The sequence below is a fragment of the Mus caroli genome, unplaced genomic scaffold, assembly GCF_978045245.1.
Source record: "Mus caroli unplaced genomic scaffold, Mus_caroli_1 scaffold_5, whole genome shotgun sequence".
In the NCBI taxonomy this organism is placed as follows: domain Eukaryota; kingdom Metazoa; phylum Chordata; class Mammalia; order Rodentia; family Muridae; genus Mus; species Mus caroli.
Genome location: NW_028227260.1, coordinates 152,513,180 through 152,527,394, shown reverse-complemented (window position 1 = coordinate 152,527,394; position 14,215 = coordinate 152,513,180). Strand labels below are relative to the sequence as shown.

The 14,215-nt window shown below is 40.5% G+C and overlaps 1 long non-coding RNA gene and 1 pseudogene across 2 annotated transcripts in view; one reads left to right on the top strand and one right to left on the bottom strand.

Moving 5' to 3' along the window:
* The window catches only part of LOC115030072 (uncharacterized), a 112,003-nt gene that overhangs the window by 12,624 nt on the left and 85,164 nt on the right, over positions 1–14,215 (top strand). The gene's annotated exons all lie outside the window — the stretch shown is intronic.
* Positions 6,724–7,360, bottom strand: LOC110287203 (large ribosomal subunit protein eL19 pseudogene; annotated as a pseudogene).

The window sequence follows — 14,215 nt, the reverse complement described above, 5'->3', positions numbered from 1 at the left end:
CTAATTTGTGTTTCTCCCCTTATCCTTTCAGAAGCTGTTCCAATATAGCTGCCTCTCAGTAGGCACAGGTAATTGATTCCAGGAACCCAACTGGCAAAAACAAAATCAAAACCAAAAAACAAACAAAAACTCCATAAATGCTCAAGTAATTTTAACAAGTGAAATAGTAACCAATTATTGTGCTTGGAGTCCTGGCTACTCAAGAGGAAACTGAAGGGGATTGCTTGGGCCCTGGAGTTTGAGGTCAGCTTGGGCACCAGAAGGAGACCATAATCCTAGAAGAGGGAAAGAGCATACAAAATTTATATTAAACCTGTGTATATCTCCCACACTTAAATATTCTCTAAGTTACTTAAAATTCTAAATTCAGTGCTAAGTAAGAAGGTACAAATATTGTTTGGGGAATAAGGGAAATGCTCTCATATTTTTTACAGATACATTATGTTTTGATAATGTAGTTGGTTGGATCTGTGAGTGCAGATCCCACAGGCACAGAGTGTTGACAGTTTATCTTTCCCTCTAGCATAGATACTGATATCATACACATAATGTGATGGGTAATACTTTTTTCTTTTCATATGCACCTGAATCCTTAGCTACTAAGTGGTATCTTATAGCCTAGATTTGTTGAAAATATCTGTGCACTAGTTAGGTTTTGTTTTTTGTTTTTTTTTTTTTTTTCTTGTTTTTTTTTTTTTTTTTTTAATATCAGCTTGACACAACTGAGAAGAGATAACACAGCTGAGAAGATGCCTCCATAAGACTGGCCTTCAGTGGCCTATAGGACATTTTTTTTTAAAGACAGGGTTTCTCTATATAGCCCTGGCTGTCCTGGAACTCACTTTGTAGACCAGGCTGGCCTCGAACTCAGAAATCCACCTGCCTCTGCCTCTCAAGTGCTGGGATTAAAGGCGTGAGCCATCACGCCTGGCCAGGACATTTTCTTGATTAATGATTTATGTAAGAAGGCTCAGCTCACTGTTGTGGGTTGGGGTGAGGGTGTACCACCCCTCAGCAATAAGCTTTGCTCCATAGCTTCTGCTCTGACTTCCTTTGATGATGGATCTGTGGTAACCCAAATTACCACCCCCACAGTTGTTTTGTGTCATGGGGTTTTATCACAGCAATAGAAAACCCATAATAACATGCTGTAGTGGCTATTCCTGGTTGTCAACTTGACTATATTTGGAATGAACTACACTCCAGAATTGGAAGGCTCACCAGTGACCCTTATCTGGAGGCTTGGAGATCCTTATCTGGATCTTGGTATGGAGATCTTGAGCCATAGTGGCTATGGATTCCAGAAGATTAAATCTCCGAGTTTAAAGAGATTTAATCTGGGCTACACGTTTCATCTGGGATTAAAGGTGTGGTGGAACACACCTTTAATCTGGGCTCCACCTTCTGCTGGAGACAATATAAGGACATTGGAAGAAGGGAGTCTAGCTCTTGCTCCTTCACCTGTTTGCTGTGTGAGACTGAGTAACTGCTAGATCCTTGGACTTCCATTCACAGCTGCGACTGAACCATTGTTGGGAATTGGGCTGCCGACTGTAAGTCATCAATAAATTCTTTTACTATATAGAGACTACCCATAAGTTCTGTGACTCTAGAGAACCCTGACTAATACACATGCATTATGCTTTGTTCTCTGTATTTGTTTTGTTTTTATGTGGACTTGGGGCTAGAGGCAGAGGTTGAGGAATCAGGGAGTCCTTAGAGCCACAGCTGCCACCAATTTCTCTACTCCCAAGTGTCCTTACTTCTTGAACAATGTGCCGGATGATACCAACAGTATGTGTAGTCAGGCTGTTTATATTTCTATAAATAATGTGGATTCCATTATCTTCACTAATGGAATAATGTAGAGAAAGGTAATACTTAGATTTAAACATGAGAATAAAAACTCACTAGATATATGTGCTATAAAATCTTTAAAACAACTAAAACAAATAACAGAGGACATAGGAGTTTTGTTGTTTTTATTTGTTTGTTTGTTTTCAGATAGTGTCTTATAGCCCAGGTTGTCTTCGAATTTGGTATGTAGGCAAAACTGGTCTTCAGCTGAGCTTCCTGCCTCCATCTGCAGAGTACAAGACAATAGGCATGTGACAGCAATATCTACTTTCTATGGTGCTTGGTCAACTCAAACTTCATATGGAAAGTTTAAAAATCCAGGACAACAACATTAATTCAAAGTCACATGTGAAAATAATTTTAACATGTTATAATTTATTATAGAGAGACTATTAAAATATCTATGCCAGAAAATGTCTAGAAAGGAGCAACAATTGGGACTGCAAGATGACTTGGCTGGTAAAGGCACTTGCTTCCAAGCTTGAATACCTGAACTTGATCCATGGGATGCACATGGTAAATGGAGAAAACTGAATTCAGCAGATTGCCCACCCACACACATACATGCACACACAGATAAATAAATAGGATTAAAAATGTAGGAGAATGTGGCTATACTTAGTTCTGGTGCTGTAGCTGTAGCTTTCTTTTGTGTCCCTGCCTTTTCAGGATGGTCAGTCTTCAGAAATAGCTATGACCTGGGAAAGGGGACTTAAATGGTCCATCTCAAACTCCTGTCCCACTCACAAGTGGACACAGCTTTCACCTCAACACTTCTGTTGGAGAAATTATCAGGAATATCTGTAAGACATTGTAGTCTTTCTCTGAAGGTTGCTCACCAGTCAGTCATCTATAATGTATAGGGCTGCTTTTATGAATATGTAGCCTGTGCAGTCATATAGGTCTCCACTTACTATGAGGTCATATTGCCATGAAATTCCTAACGATGTTTAAACAAATGGTCCTACAAAAATGTTTCCCCTTCTGAACAAGTTACCATGTATTCAAGGGTGGCTTCAAACTCTATTTATAGCTTAGGATAAACTTGAACTCCTGATGATCCTCCTGCCTCCACCTTCTGAGGGTTGGAACTACAGGCATTTGCCACCAATACTGGGTTGGAGATTTTATTTTTCTCTGGACTTCACAAATTATGTGGTCAATGCTAATACCGTAGTTTGTAGTTTAAAAAAACAATCACCAGAACCCCAAGAAGTAGAAGAAAGTGGGCAGGAATAAAAAATAAAAATGGCATTATACAAGTGAATGCCGAATGACACAAACTATGTGGAGTACTGAGGTCAGACAGACCTGGGGTTGAAAGGTAGCCAGCTTTCTGCCTTGCTGTGTGACCTTGAGTGAGTTTCACAATCCTTCCTCTTCTTCCCTGGTTCTCCTTGACCCCTCTTTTTTTTTGGTCTCCAATTGAGTCAGTAATAGTATCTGCTCACAATCAAGTTATGTAGGAGAATTCTATCCTAATCCTAGCCATCAACTCTGGCTATGGTTCATGTATTTCTTCTGTTTCCAGAGACCCTTGATTTTAACCACATCAGAGCCCTCATTTAAACCATTTGTAAATATCTTTCTATGGACCTACCTAACTACTGAAGTACAAGAATTTTGCCGCTTCAAGATTGATTGGGGATTTATTTTTTCTGTGTCCTCAGATCCCATAAAGAGTTATTTATTGAAACAATGTACTTGCTTACCAAAATAAAATGCACAAATGCTTTTCAAAATTAGTTTTTGAGGGGCATATGAACAAGCTTTTCACCTACAGAAAAAAAAGGCAGAGGAAAAAGACCTGTATCTTGTACCTGATTCATTTTTTAGAATCAACAAGAACCAGTGTTGGAACTAGGTTGTGGCTCAGTTGGTAAGTTCTTGTCTAGCATACATAAGTTTCAGGGTTCTATCCCCAGAACTTTGTAAACCTGGTATGGTGGCACATTCCTGGAGGTGGAAATAGGAGGATCAGAAGTTCAAAGTTATCCTTGACTACATAGTGAATTTAAGGTCAGCAGTGATTCTTTTCAGACTGTAAATTGTCCCAGCAGACTCTGTCCTATCCATAGCTTTTTACTTTACTTTGAGAGAGAAGGATGACTGTAGCCCCTGAGTGGACCCCAAAGTTGCACCATCTGTTAGGTACCACCCATTCAGCACATACTAAACACTAACTCCAGAGTAGAAGCGGAGCCACCCTGTAAGTTTATTGGTCTGAACTGAGGCCATAGGGGCACATGGACATATTAAAATCCTATCAGGAAAAGTAAGACCAAGAATTTATTGGACATTGATGATCAAGGAAAGTGTGTAATTCTTTCATATGGACCTACTAAGGACACCTAACAGTGCAATGACATGGCCCTGTACCAACTTGTTATCTGACAGCCTGTGTGTGCATCAGGGACAGAGGATTTTCTAGCTGTTCCTATTGCTTCTGCTTGGCTTGGTCTACTGCTAGTGACACTGCTTCCTTAACTGCTCATGTGTCCACCTATTTGTCCCTCTAGACCTAGGTCCAATCTACCATTTCCTATTCCTGCCCCATTGCCTTATCCAGACCCACTTCCAACTATCACTTAGTAACTGAACTCAGCAGCTTCTCACACCTGATTCCAGCGGTTCAACAGCAGCAGCTTTCCCCCATCCCAGCACTGGTCTAGTTCCTTGTCTTACCTATGCAGACTTTTTCTCAGTCTACTTCTGAAACCTCTTGAACCTTTATTGTGTGGCCTGTAATATGTAATATTAGTAATTAAGTTAGGAATTAAAAAAAAAAGACCCAGAGCGACCTAGACCATGATTCCAAGGTGGGCAGAGTATAAGGCAAAATGCTGTCATGGAAACTGCTGTGCTTTGTGGATTTGTTGTGATTCGGTACACCCTGACCTTGTAGAAAGACAAATGTGTTCCTGTTCATCTTTGTTTCTAGTGTAATTTACTCATGACACTGGGCTACACGAAAGCCAGTCTCTTCAAACAAACAAGCACAACTGTGTTCATTATATTTTCACTTCATAATACAGTTGGGACCTTTGGTACTTTGGTACTCTTGTTACCCATTTAGTCTCAGATACTGCCTTAAACATGATGTCACAGATTTCTAAACACATTATTACTGATGCTTTGTTTAGTGTTTGTGAGAAGCCAGCTAATTATATCACTTTATTTTATAAGCAAGAGGTTTAAAATAATTATCTGTCTTTTAATACTACTACAGGGTGTGTGTGTGTGTGTGTGTGCTTGCAGATCAGAGATCAAATTTGGGTATCATTCTAGATCTCTCCACCTTGCTTTCTGACACAGGGATAAACACAGGGACCTGCAGCTCTCCAATTGTACTAGGCCAGCTGTCTGGGGAAAGCAATTAACAGACTGAGCTATCATCCATTCCTTTTAAAACTTAAGAAATTTAAATTTTTCCTTCAATATATTTTGATAATATTCTTTTGCCTCTCTCAACTCCTCCAGGTTCCTCCCTACCTCCCTAACACCATGTTCATTCTGGTTATTTCCCCAAGAAAGAGGGGGAGCAAGGAGAGAGAACAGAAAAGGAAAAAGAAAAGAAAATGGAAATAAACCCTAAAAAAAAATAAGACAAAAAAATGCTAGAACAAGGTGAGCAATTAATGCACGTCGTCCTGGGCAGAAGGCCTATCCTGGAGTGTGCTTGACATACCCAGTAACACTCCATTGAAGAAAACCGGTTTCCCCTGTGCCAGCAGGTAACAATTGCAAATAGCTTCTTGGTTAGTGGTGGTACCCCAGACCCACTTCTTCTTCTCCATGCTGGGACTCTGATCTGCCTTGAGTCGATGCAAGTCTTGTGGATGCTGTCACAGTCTCTGAGTTCAGATGTACATCAGGCCTGTTGTGTCTGCTGGACACTGTTTTCCTTGGAGGCATTTGCCATTGCCTGTCGTTCTTACAGTATTCTATCTCCTCTTCTGAATACATCCTAAGCCTTGAGGCTCCAGAGAGGTTTCATAAAGATGCTCTATTTAGGGCTGGGTTTTCCAGAATCTCATACTCTGTGCAGTTGTGTGTCTTTGTGTTAATTCACATTATCGAAAGCCAACCCCAGTATGGGTGACAGGTCACAAAATCTGGGAATCTGGAGCATACTGCACAGCCTGCAGTCAACTGAACAGGTTGTTCTTTCCAGGAGCCTGGGTTGGTCTAAACTTCTTCCAGGCAACTTGTCTGGTTCATAGTTTTGTTTGTTTGCAGTTCAGTTTCCATTCATCTGAGAGGGTCTCTTAGCTTCTGTTGTTTACTCTGATAGGGAGTGACCTAAATAGGGAGTGGCCTAGTGATTCTGGTCATGTTCTGGGTCTTGTTGAAGTTATTTTGAGTGTTTTATCGTCATGCTTAAAGAGCCTCCCTGAAGGATAGAATATTTTAATCAGAGGAAATGTGTTGTGTGTGTGTGTGTCTGTCTGTCTGTCTGCCCCTGTGTGTGTGTTCCTTTCATATATGCATTGGGGTGTGTGTGCCTGTAGAGGCCAGAAGAGAATGTTAGATCCCCTGAGAAGGGAGTGGGTGCTTCCACCTAAACTGGATCCTGTGGAAGAGCGGCAACTACTTTTAACCTGTGATTCATCTCTCCAGACCCTTGACATCATTTAAAAATCTATGGAATGTTTCCTCTGTCATTTGGCTAGGTGTTTATCAGTTTTTCCTTACAGAGATATTTTTAGTTTCATTGATTGTTTTAGTGTTTAACTGTAACAATATTCACTGTAAGCTTGTTTATTCATACACTTATTGCATTTTATTTCATTGATTATTTTTCGTGATCTTTATTCCTTTTTTTTTAAGGCTTGTTTTATTTTAATGACTGATCCACATGAGGCCGGCCAGGCCGCTATGTACAGACATGAGGGAAGCTTTATTTCTTGGTCTCCTCCTCCTTGGACAGAGTCTTGATGATCTGTTCCTTCTTGGCCTGGAGGCGCTCCTCCCGGAGCTTTCGTGCTTCCTTGGTCTTAGACCTGTGAGCCTCAGCCTGGTCAGCCAGGAGCTTCTTGCGGGCCTTGTCTGCCTTCAGCTTGTGGATGTGCTCCATGAGGATGCGCTTGTTTTTGAACACATTCCCTTTGACCTTCAGGTACAGGCTGTGGTACATATGGCGGTCAATCTTCTTGGATTCCCGGTATCTCCTGAGAAGTCAGCGAAGGATCCTTATCCTTCTCATCCAGGTCACCTTCTCTGGCATCCGAGCATTGGCAGTGCCCTTCCTCTTCCCTATGCCCATATGCCTGCCCTTCCGTCGGGCCAGGGTGTTTTTCCAGCAACGAGCCCGGGAATGGACAGTCACAGGCTTGCGGATGATCAGCCCATCTTTGATCAGCTTCCTGATCTGCTGACGGGAGTTGGCATTGGTGATTTCATTGGTCTCACTGGGATCCAACCAGACCTTTTTCCTGCAGCGGAGGACACTAGAGGCAAGCCTCTTCTGTAGCCTGAGCATACTCATGACTGTGGCCGCAGCAGCAAAAGGCCTGATCTTTATTCTTTAATCTGCTTTATTTATATGCATTGTCTGTTTTATAGTTTTGTATCCTAAGGGAGAAACCAAGATGATCAAGTTCTGGTTTTGTTCCCTCTGAATGTTTATTGTGTTAAAAATGTTTCAAATTTTCTTTTCTTTTTTTTTTTTTAAATAAGACCTTAGTATATTACCCCTTTTGGCCTAAAACTCACAATGTAGGCCAGACTGGTCTTGAACACTTACCTGATCCTCCTGAGGTAGCTTCCAAAATACTGGGATTACAGTCCCTCATCCCTATACTTGGTCTCATTTGATTTCATTCTAAACTCAATGATTGCTTAGAATTGTGTTGTTCAAGGAACTATGAGACTTATATATACTACACATATAAGAATGTATTATCTAACCAGTTGTGGTGGCACACAGCTTTAATTCCAGCACTCAGGAGACAGAGGCAGGTGGATCCCTGTAAGAAGGCCAGCCTGGTCTACAGAGCAAGTTCCAGGGTTATACAAAGAAATCCTGTCTCAAAAATAGAAAATAAATAAAAAGAACATGTTATCTAAACTCATTGTTTTTATAATAATTTTCATTTAGTCTTTGAAAGTTTCATACATTAATACGAAATACCTTTTGGCAGTAAAGACAAAATTTTACAAATTTCAGGTCACACTCCACCACAGAGGGAAGTTGGAGAAAGAAAATAGAGGCAGGAACTGGAACAGAAGCCATAGAAGTGTGCTGTTTGTGGGCTTGTTCCTAATGTCTTGTTTAGCTGCTTTCTGAAAGAATCCAGGACCACCAGCCAGGGAGGCACCACCCACAATGGGCTGGACTCTACTTCCATCAATCATCAATCAAGAAAATGCCCCAGAGACTAGCCAATCCTATCGAGGCATTTTCTCTATCAAAATTCCCTCTTCCCAGATGACTCTACCTTGTGTCAAGTTGACTTAAAAGTAGCCAGCACACTTCTCCAAGCATGGTTCAGTGTAATAGTAACTCTTATTTGCCTGATGTAATTGTCATGTCCAAGGCTTACTGCCTCCATCTGCTAACATAGGCCTAGTCCTAGTAGCTTCCAGACTCTGTACAATCTAAACTAGGCCACAATGTTTTCAGCCTCTGAGACTTGCTGCTGAATAAGCTCACCCTTTCTAGTACTTTCTGATTTCTGGCTAGCTAGTTCAACTCAGATACTCTGGCTCAAACTCCTCTCTAAACTGACTCAGTCTGGCTTCTCTGGATTTCTCCCGAGTTGCTCTGCTTGGCCTCAAACTAACTCTGGGAATCTGTGCTAATCTTCTGGCTCCTTCTCATTCTCCGATTCATTCTGTCCTCACCTGTGTCTAGCTTGCTCTCTGTTCTCTGCCTGCAACCTATCTCTGTACAACTGCCCTGGTAAAACTGTCTCCTTCTTCTCTGCACTGCTCCTTAGGTAGCTTACCTTTCCTCTCTCATGAGAGTTGGACTTACTCTATTCTGGCAAGTATTTCACTGATTTATCACTTTGACACTCAATTAGACATCGTTTTCAAATATGGTATTTTCTTGTGCCAGTGTTTGGAGCACGTGTTTGAGATTGTAATGCGTTCTTGGTTAATTGTTTCCTTCTTTTTCTCATCTTATTAAGTGTGACTTGAAGTTTATTTTGTCAGAAATTAGGATAGCAACATCATCTTGCTTCCTGGTTCCATTTGCTCTGAATGTATTTTCCGTAGTTTTGCTCAAATATGCTGCGTGTCTTTGAAGCTAAAAATGAGCTTCCTATAGACAACACACAGGACCCTGTTTCTTAATCCATTTGTCTAACCTCTTTTTGGATTGGGAGTTGAGGCCATTATTATTTAAAGTTATTAAAAGATGTGTATTGATTGTTGTCATCTTCTTTCTTTTTTTAATCTGTTTGTGTTCTTAGTCCTATTTTGTTTTCAGTAATTATAACTTCTTGGCTATGTTTATTCCTCTCTTCAATCCAAAATATTGCTTCCAGTCTTCTCTGAAGGGCTGGTTTAGTGGACAAGAATTCTTTTAGCTTGTTCGTATAATGGAACATTTTTTTCTTTCTCCTTTCACCATGGCAACTACTGCTGTGCAAAGTAGTCTGCATTAGCATCTTTGATGTTTTAGAATTTGGAGTGCATTACTCTATCTCTTCTGATTTTTACAGATTTCACTGAAAAGTCACCTGTATTCTGGTGGATTTGCCTTCATATGTTGCTGTGAGTTTTCACTTCCAGCTTGTAATAACCTTTCCTCAATCTATATATTTGGTGTTTTAACTATATAACTATATTACTTGGGAGGGGGTTCTTTTCTAGTCCCACCTAGTTGGTGTTCTTTGTGTTTCCTATATAGGCACTGAATGTGTCTTTCCTTAGACTGGGGACATTTTCTTCCTATTTCTTATTAAATGATTAACTTGTTGACAGTCTATGCCTTTGATCCTTCCTCTGTGCCTACAGTTCACAGATTTGGTGATTTATGGTGTCCCAAAGTTCTTGAATATTTTGAGTATTAAAAGATGTATTTGACTATGTGGTCCAGCCCTCTACTTTATTGCCAAGCTCTGATATTCCCTGTTCTAATTGATCTGTTCTACTGTCAAGGCCCCTGACTTTTTCAATTGGGTTACTGAATTTTCTGATTCTGTATTCAACTCAGCCATAATTTTCTTCAGTTTTTCTCTTCTTTGGATTCATTTGTTTTTCAAATGCTAAACTGACTTTATCTGCTGTGTCCATGCATGGCTCCAATAATGAACCTGTCTCAAATGATGAAAAAAATGAAGAGAAGACATACAGATGGAAACATGGACAGAAATGGCAGATTCAGATGCTTTGGGCCCTCAGAGCATCCACAATACTCTGGAATTATATAGAGTTGAACAAAGAGAGAGGATTATTGCATATATCTGAACAAGGAGTTGGAGTTATTACAGACAGATAAACAAGGAGACAGGCTTATTATATACAGCTGGTCTATGGAGACAGGTTTAGCCAATCTCAGTAGGAGCAGTCTCTATAGGGGAAGAAAGCTATGGTGGACATTTTCTGCACACACTGCCAACTCTCACCCAGCTCCCCAAGGAAGGCTTTGCCATCCCTCTGAACCTGAGGCTATTAGGAACTAACATCATGCATTAACTCAGGACTTCACTAACTCAAAAGAGATTTCTCAACTCCCTATATCTTCCTCTTCCTTATTTCTTAGATGTGCAAGGCAGATCTTCACACTTAGTTCAGGGGCAGTTCACTACAGTGTTCCATACTGCACTATGAGGATGGTAAGAAGAATGATCCTAACTGCCACTGTACCTAAGGAAAGCAAAAGAAATGATTTTAGCCCATTTAAAGGAGTAAAGCCTTGAAGCTCATTAGGGAAAGGCAATTTTGCAATATTATTAGCAGGCAACCCCAATCTGATCTTAAGCTTTTTTTTTGTCCTGAGGTGCCAACATAATTGGGCCACATCCAGGCTATCATTATTGTGGGAACAACCCCCCAGGAGGTAGCTCCCAATTAATTCCCAATTATCCTGTCTAAATCACAGGCCTGGAGTTGGCCCTGAATAGTTAAGCTGAGTTCACTGGAACTCCCCCCCAAAACAGAGGGAATCATTAGTACAGACAGGTATTGAAGGATGTAATCAAAGTACTGGATGTACAATCATTGGCCCAATAGGCTTCTCCTCTGAATTGACCTTACCTGCATGGATACAATTACTAGGTATGAAACCTTTAAAGCCACTGAAAATTTCCCTTTGCCTCTGCTTGGCACGTAAGTCCATCTATGCTTCAGAGCCAAGTATGACACTCAGGTCACAGTCATGGTACTTAGATAGCACATGCCTAGATAACTGGTCCCAGAGCCAATGAGGTTGCTGTTGTCTCAGCATCTGCTAGCTTTCACCATGGGCCTCTCTTGTTGTGGTCTCCTATAAGTCAGCCTGCCACTTTGGTCCACTCCACTGTCCGGAGCCAGCCTGCTGTTTGCTTGTCTTTTGCCAAATGCAAAAGAAAAACAGTTAAATCAAGACAAATAAGAGAATGTATTCAAGTTCCTCAGCCCCGTATCAATTTCTCAGTTTCTCTTCTATTATTTTCCCAAGTAGCCAAATTTATCTTCCCTGCTCCCTGGAAATTAAGAGGATGCCTCAAAACTGATGAATCACAATGCTTCTACTTCACTTCCCAGGTTTCCTAAAATCTCCCTCAAAGCATCAATGTATAACTAGCTATCTATAGATTTTATTTATCCCCAAACTTTCTTTCAAAGTGCTAATATGTATCTGCCTATCTTCAGTTTTTCATTTATCCCAAAACTTGCTTCCAAAACACTGAACTATAACAACTTATCTCTAGATTTTTTTATCTCAAAAAATCTCTTTTAAAGTACTAACATAAAACTATGGATCTCCAGCCTATTTGTAAACAGATAAATGCCTATCTAGATTTTCCTTGTTGCCGATCTCTAGGTTCTACTTCTTAATATATACCTGCCTATTTATATATATTCTGTGTGTCCCAATATTTTACACCCACTGCTTTGAATTACTCCATCTGTTCCTTTATTTGTTCCTTTACAGAGTTTCCCCCTGTAGGGATATCACTTTCCACATCCATGCAGAGCTCCAGGATGCCAGTGGTGGATCTGAGTGGGCTGAGAGAGAGAATGAAGGAAAGACAGATGAGAAGAAATGCTTGAATTGGGTGGTCTTGGATCTCTGATGGAGAAACTGCAGCACCCTAAAATACTCAACATGTTTATTATATAGAGTTGAATAGAGAGTTGGAGTTATTTCAGGCATCTGAACAAGGAAGTAGAGTTATTACATACAAACAAATAATCTCCCTCTGAGCCTTGTAAGGGTTGGAGACTGCCATTTCCCCATGGGTCAGGGGCTTTTTAGTCCCTTCGTGTGTGTACTCATGGCTTTCTCCATCCTTGCACTCATCATTTTCTTCAGCCATATTTATTGATGGTGCTGTCATTGATTTCTACTCATTTATTCACATTCTCTTTAAGTTCATATAGGTGTTCGTGTTCACTATGAACTCTGGATTCTTTGAGTGTGTTTATAATTTTTTTTTTAATTCTATGTCTCTTGGTGCTTAGTGGTTAAAATGAGATGTTCTTTCAGAGGAGTAGGGCTCAATGCTTAGATCACATATGACAGCTTGTAACCATCCATAATATCCATTCCAGGGGACCTGATGCCATCTTCTGATCTTTGCAGGTCCCAGGTATGTATGATACACAAATAAACAGACAAAACACTCATACACATCAAAATAAAAATAACTGAAAAAAACATTAAATCTGCATCCTGTATCCATCTATGTAATTCATATTGGAGAACATTTCTGTGGACCTACCAGTTTTTGTGGTGGACATAATTTCCTGGCTGGCCTTTTATACTGTTTTGTGGGTTTTTGATGGTCCTGGCCATGTAGACCATATGTTTGATATGAGATCCCAGTCTGCTACTGTTAATGATAATCTGGTTCTCTTTTTGTCATTGCCCAAACTTGGTTGATTTCAGATCAAGTAGGAAGAGTTTATACATAATCCCTTCAGATGTTTAACTTTGACCATAAAGACAGGTTGTTTCCAACTCAGTAGTAATCAAGAAGGCACAAAAATGCCAGCTGGGTCTGGGCATGGAAGAGCATGGAGGTAGATGTGTCTACCCAGCTGAGGGTAGAGTTGAAAGGTGACAAGGAGCAAGAGAGCTGGGATGGATTCACAGATAGAATGTGCAAGTGGGATTCCTGGATGGGCTAGGACACTAGGGGTGCTGCCAGGCAGGAGCTAGCCCAGAATTCAGTGAGAGTGTGCTTATGTGGGTGCCACTTCCAGCTTGTCCTGGGCATGGAGGAGTTGTGCAGAGGAGAGGAGAGATAGCTCTGGGTTAGGATATGGGTGTCTCCTGCAGAGAGTGTAGGGGTAGTACCCTTTTCTCTTCTTAAATGTCAATGTGACAGAATTGATCCCTGGAGTTGAGGCTGGTTTCAAACTTCCTCCCCTGCCTTGACCCTCTGGCATACCTGGATTATAGATATATACTGCCACACCTGCTTGCATCCCTTCGGTTTCTGTTCACATACTTTAATTGTAGGCACAACAAAGCAATTCCTTTTTGTAAAAAGATCATACTCTGCCTGGCTTCCCAAACATCAAATCTTTTCCTCCTTATCTCTGGAGTTCCATTTTACTACTTCTGGCTGAATCTTACTTCCTGTTTAGTTGCCAAGTTTCATGGCATTTTCTCTGAGAAGGATAGTGTTCCCTCCTAGGAGCTGAGCCTGCAGAGCTGAGTGAAGCATCATATGGGTTGAATATACCTGGAGATAATAAAATTTCTGACCCAGTGTTGCGAGTGGTTTTCTGAAACTGTAAAATTAGGGGCCTTAGATAATTCGAATGGCTTTCTATTTATGTGTCTAATGCTTTGTAGAGAAAACACAAAGAATTCACAAGTCTCTATTTGAAACTCAATGGAGGCTCTTTCTTCACCTATCAGCCATACTAGTGTTTGAGCGAGAAATAGATGAAGTTACTTGTAAATAGTCTTGGAAAGCAGAATGTTCTTGAGAAAGGATTCCTTCAGGGTATATTAGATAATTTGTATTCTTTTAAATATAAATTTTATTGTATGTATTCAATGCATACAGCATAGTGTTATGGGATACAAATAGATAATAAAGTACTTTAGAGAAAGAAGTGAATATATTCACCAACTCATATGTTTTCTGATTTTAAAAACTGGGAGCCAAAGCAGTTGGTTTTGGTTTTGTGATAGAACAGCAATAGCGTTCTTCATATCTGGTACTCACTTCTATTTCTGCTCCTT